This window comes from Hippoglossus hippoglossus, chromosome 4 (assembly GCF_009819705.1).
Source record: "Hippoglossus hippoglossus isolate fHipHip1 chromosome 4, fHipHip1.pri, whole genome shotgun sequence".
Classification (NCBI taxonomy): Eukaryota; Metazoa; Chordata; class Actinopteri; order Pleuronectiformes; family Pleuronectidae; genus Hippoglossus; species Hippoglossus hippoglossus.
In genome coordinates, this window is record NC_047154.1 from 21,328,856 (window position 1) to 21,334,855 (window position 6,000).

The 6,000-nt window shown below is 43.0% G+C and overlaps 1 long non-coding RNA gene across 1 annotated transcript; it reads left to right on the plus strand.

The window, feature by feature from the left end:
• Nucleotides 1–3,785, plus strand: LOC117760256. Its single transcript, XR_004613648.1, has 2 exons — nt 1–567; nt 3,572–3,785. It is a non-coding gene; the product is annotated as an uncharacterized LOC117760256 (long non-coding RNA).
• Nucleotides 3,786–6,000: the final 2,215 nt, after the last annotated feature.

Here is a 6,000-nt window from a genome sequence, read left to right on the forward strand (position 1 = left end):
AGCATCGGTGTCTTTGTTGAGCTTCAATGATGAACTAATCCTCTGCAATATTGTATATTCACTAAATCGCAATACAGCTACTCTGTGCACCAGGTATCTTAGACGTGACTGGTTGTACGCAAATACTGAATATGGCTGAATATTTGTTTGATTTGGTAATCTGTGTTAGTTTTGAACTGCAGATGTTGTGCCTGATTGGTGTAAAACGTTACTGCGTAGTATGCCTGTGCTTTCCCTCCTGAGATGAGTGCACTGTCGATATGAATAATCTGTGTTTTGTTGGCCGATTTTTTCAAAAATGATATCTGGCCGCCTACTTTGCGTGTGCAAATGGTAAATGTTGCCGGGTGGTAAATGTGTTGTGTTGGCTGCGTGGATATTTGCATGCCCTGCGCCGAGAGCTTTATCGGCCGAACTGTGAGAATCGCGCAGAAAGCAATATTTCCTGAAGACTTCGACTGGTTTGCTCTTCTCAGCAAATGAAAACGGACATTTTTCTTCAGGAGTTCGAAAGACTACTGACAGGGAGAGTGTGTGTGTGTGTGTGTGTGTGTGTGTGTGTGTGTGGTGTGTGTGTGTGTGTGTGTGTGTGTGTGGTGTGTGTGACAGACAGACACCAGACTGCCTGAGCACAGCCGGCCTGTCAGGTTCGGATAAGAATAGACGAGTCCCAAAGGTCTTCAAGCGTTTCCATCTCACTCACCACATCGTTACTACACCTCGTCCCGTCTGCAATAAGTCACTTTAATGCAGCAGGAGTAGTGAAAAACATCTAATAAATACAGGACATAGTACATAATCATAACTGTGGAAAAAACAAAGGTTGGCACAACCCTCCCTGTCTTAGCACGTCAAGCTAACCTCGAAGTGAATTTCTTTCTTTCCTTATGTGGACTTCTGAACTGCTCTTTGTTCTTAGCGCTGGGAAATTGTTTGAATCTTTCAGTTCTCGTGCCAGTGCAGCATGTGCAGCGATCAGCTTTGACACTGATACAGAGCAAATGTTTTTTTATCCTCAGAACAGACACGTTAGGTCAGAGGCCTTTTTAATGCAAGCATTTCCTGCATGTTTAACCTCCTAATCGACCATTAGCTCAGCCATCCCCTCTTAATTTCGTGTGGTTCCAATACCAGTGTTTTTTTGTTGCATGGTACACGTACTTGATAACGGGTCAGATTACCTAATAATGTGGCGTAATATTTGAGAAAATGTGTCCAGAATGTCAGACAGTGGTGAACAAAAGCAGGTTGTCTTGCCGGCAAAACAAAGGCTTTGAGGAGAATGATTAAGAGATGTGTTTGGCAAACGTAATCGTCGCTGAGAAATACAAATGGTGGAGTTGCTGGAGGGGAAAACTTCTCCAAATCCAGTATAGAGCAAAGCAGTGGAGCAAGGGGTCAGATTAACTCGAAATTTGTAGTAATATTTTGAAGCCATGGATCACAAAACTTGGACAGGTTTCGCATTTCTTACAGGCAAACGTTAATTTTGAAATTCCTGGTGGTTCCTAGTTTCTCGTACTGTGCCGATAAGGTTTCTGAGTTGGTTTCTGAGTAGGTTTATGCGGGAAAAATGGTTTTGAATCTGCACCTGATGGCTCGAGGCTGAAGAGTCCTAAAATCAGATGTTATGGATTTGTTGTGAAATACAAAGACAGTTTAGCTAAACTTTGTTTAACTTCATGTGACAAAGGCTTTGAGGAGAAGACAAGAGATGTTTGGCAAACGTAATGTGGGCTGAGAATAAAACTGGGTGGAGGTACACCTGCCAGTCTTTTTGGTGTTGCATGGTACATATAGTACTTAATGGGTCAGATTACCTTGAAATCTGTAGTAAAACCTGTGTACTTTGCTTTGATATGCAGTTAAATCCAAAGCTCGACAGTTTCCTGACATCTTTACTTCAACAGAGAGGTTCAGTGAACATTCATGGCTGTTTGGATCTGGTTCCTTCACCAGTTAACTGCCACAATGCTTCCATAAGTAGTTTATAAAACGTCAACTTGGAGTCAACTCGCTCGCTGCACAGAGTTTTTATCTCCACAGGCAGCTACAGAGAGATGTTAAACTCGGCATCTCCATAAGTTTGAACCACTGAAGTGTTTCCTCTCTCCTCCTACGACCTCCTCCTGCCTTTCTTTTCATCCCACTTTCCACCACCGCACTGCCTGGATGGAAATGTTCGCTCTGTGCCAACACACACATCACGCACACACAATGCCCTCACCGGAGACAGCACCATAAAACCAGCAGAAACAGGCGAGGAAAAGTGAGCTGAGACTGGACCTTGGACTCTTGGACGAGTTGGAACAATCTTTCCCTTCGCGCTCAACACAAATAGAACATCTACCGTTCTCTGGATGAGTATTTCAGACACCATCCTGCCGCGGTGAAGACGTGAAGTCATTTGAAGCCTCCCTCCCTTTTTAACATATGTGCTGGCTGTAAACCAGTATCGCATGCCAAGGAGAGACTGCTCTGCTGGTTTGTGGTTTTCTTTCCAAATTAGCTCGACCGTATAGGGAGAAAAAAAGCGATTTAGTGCCGGGAACAAACCTGTAAAACACATTACATCAAGCTATAGTGTGTCTCTCTGAAGATAAACTGTGGACCCTGATTCTTTAATGTGTTTCCACAGGGCACATCCAGTCTAAAATTGGAATATCAACGTTGTTTTAACAGCTCTTCAGTGCAGATTTGAGACAGACTAGGTGCCAGGATGAATTGCTTGTGGTCTGAAAGAGAGGGATGATAAGAAGGGAAGTGTTACAATCTGGCACGGTGGTGGAACAAATATCCCTTCATTACTTTGCGGACTTTTTAGAAGGTTAAAAAAAATTCAGCAAACTCGTTTCGTTTTTGTCTCCGTTTGTGACGTCCAGGATTTATCAGATGCCCAGTGCATGATGTCGCTCATGTTTTAGGTGCCAGTCCCTCCAGCTATTCTGGGCACAGGACAAACAGCGTGATTACAAAGGACGAGTGGATATCCTCACGGTTGTCATGACAATCAGTGCTGCGAGAAGCGGAAATCTGGAGCCGCCCATTCAACCCAGGCCAACCGTCCGGTGTTAGCTTCAGATGATAGTTATGTATCTGAAGATCGGTATTTTGAGCATTTCCATGCAGGTTTTTTCCTTTTCACCGCTGCACCTTAAATCACTGAACATTCAGTTCTTACTAAAACCCAGTTTGCTTTCCTTTCTCTCCCACTGCTTCATTCAGTGTCTGTCTCCGTTTACCTCTGTTTACCTTTGCTTGCCAGTTTTGGCCCTTTTTACCCCCGAGAAGCTGAAACACAGACTGTTTGTGTCTCTCCGGTGGCAGAGTGCATTGTGGGAGAACGTGAGCCGGGCAGTGCAGCAAACCGCATGCAGCTGTAAAGCTTCCGACCCGGTGCCCTGCTGTTTTCTTCCTTCCTCTCGTACGTACACAAACGCACACACAAGCACAGTTTAGCCTGGCACTCACGTGTCTGTAGATACCTGACCGCTCCTCAGAGGGAGCCATTATTATGCATTTCCTTCCCCTTGATTCTTATTTATATTTTATCCCTGTGTGTGTGTGTGAGTGTGTGTGTGTGTGTGTGTGTGTCTAAGCTTAGAGGATCTGAAAATAAAAGCCACAGAGCGACTGCAGCACACTGGATCAGTCAAAATCGATATCTTGCTCGAGTGAGTGGAACTTTTTTTTTTTGTCTTCATCGCGAGCTGCATTTTTATTATTTTGTTATGCAATGCGCCCTGAGAAATGTTTTTTTTTTTCTTTGTAAAGTGGAAATGTTCGTTGATGTGGAGAATTATATTATGCAGTGTATAAATTATACGAGCTTATCCAATGAATAAAGGTATTTTAAATGTTTGTACTTGTGCTTATGTTCGTTTGTCAGCATGATTACACAAAAACTGCTGAGCAGATTTCCACAAAACTTAGTTAAAGAATATGTGACATCAAATTTTGGTGCGGATCCAGACATTTTTGCCATTGCAGAAAAGTTTTTTTTCTTTCTACATTTTCACCAATTTCCCAATTAGTGGATCTTGATTAAAAATTCATTGCATTTTTAGGGGACTGATATTTATGAGTGCGTTATCCAAATACAAATCTAGTAAAATTAAATGCAGTTTCACAAGGGGACTGTTTAGCCTTGGGCACACCACTGACTGTCACTCCAGTTCACATATCAAATAGCATCGCGGGTGATGCCAGAAGTGAAACATCCCATTCAGCATGTTTTGATGTCTTGATCCTTCAGTTTGGAGAAACTCTTGCACTCTATTAAAATTGTCCCTTGGGAGGAAATAGATAAGAAATTCAAAAACCAAACTTCCCCGTGCACCTTCTCGTGAGTAGCAGCTGCTGTTCTCTCTTAATGTAAAACACACTGAGTAGAATCAATACTTGGCCCAGGCCTCCCACAACAAGGTTTCAAGGTTTATCAATGAAGATCCATTAGTGCTCAGAAGGCTTGATGGACATTTCCCAGAACAACTTCACAGATAGTGCTCGGTGCAACTAGAGGCCACATCACTGTCCTTCTTGCAGCAGGTAACAGAAACAAGGTGTGTGGATACAGAGAGATGATTAACTTTGATTTGAAATGAACAAAGCTATATTTTTTATTTTTGAGCGCTTCAGCTGAAACACAGAGTTCAACTTTTCAAACAAATATTCAAGCAGTAGCATGAGGCAATGGAATCACGTGTATTTCTTTTAGAATCTGTTCAATAAGGGTATAAAAACTATTACAAATCATTAAATAAATAATATAATGACAAATATGTATATTTCTAGCCAGCTCTGAACTCACACTAGTGATGAGGGGTCACCCCCCCAACAAAATAACACCTAACGAGTCCTGAGTCAAGAGGGTTTAGCGTTGTCACCATTTGATTTCCTGTCAGATCAGCTTACATCATGTGTACATTCAGTGTGTGCACATGTACTTGTACAAATCCAGTGTATAGTTTATCTACCCTGAAGAGGAGTAAGAGTATTAGCAGCTTGTAATCTAACAGCAGCCTCTACCTGCTAAGAATATTAATACTCGGTTGGAGGGGATAATAAAAAAGTGGAGGATTCTGGAGATGTGATGTGGTCACATCTCTCCTGCAGATCTGGACATATGCTCGTTGGGTTAACAGGCTGAGGTGACGATGGCGGGGTGTGTGGGTGAGAGGGTGACAAGAGGACGGGTGTGAGGACGCCATCTGGGAGCGTGAGCGTCAGGGAGCCCGGCTGTCGAGGCTCAGATGTCCATCAATGAGGCTCAATCAAATCAAATAAACAAGAAGCTCTTATTTATGCTTTTTTTGTCTGCTTCCAAATCAGTCTGCTTACTGTGAACATTACCATCACCATTACCCATTTCTCTCACTGAATTGAGAGAAATGGGACAAAAACATTGACACTGACTGACAGGTGATCCCTGACAGGAGGTGCAAAGAGTGTAAATGCATCAACTCTGGAACCCACGATGGAAAACTTATTCGTGAATAGAAAAGTGATGTTGTTTTTTTTAAGGTTAAGGTTAAAGAATAGATAAATAGATGCTTGAGAGTTTCCACATTACTTCAGAAATCCAGGCCTTCCTTGAACCTGCAGAGCGACCAGGCCGTGGGACAACAGGCTGCTCTTTTCAGATGATTTACTGCTGTGTGACAATGCTGGTGTCAGTGTCCGCCGCAGATTTTCACTGTCCAGGAGACAGTGGTTTTGTCTGCTAAAGCATTACTATGCTAATTGGGCAGGCTAAGTGTTTGCGGCTGGTGCTGACGCCTGTGTCAGCAGAGATTTTAACTTTCCAACCAAGAGCCACAAGAAGCCTCTGAATGCTAAGCAGACCGAAGAGCAGCACTTTGAAAAATGCACTTAGTCGACTGATTATGTAAATGCCACTGCTTCAACCTGTGCTCTATTCAGAGCCCTGACGGGGTATTTTTATTTCCACTTGAATGTTTATTTCCACCGTGTGTGGCAGTGGGGTGCACACAAACAATG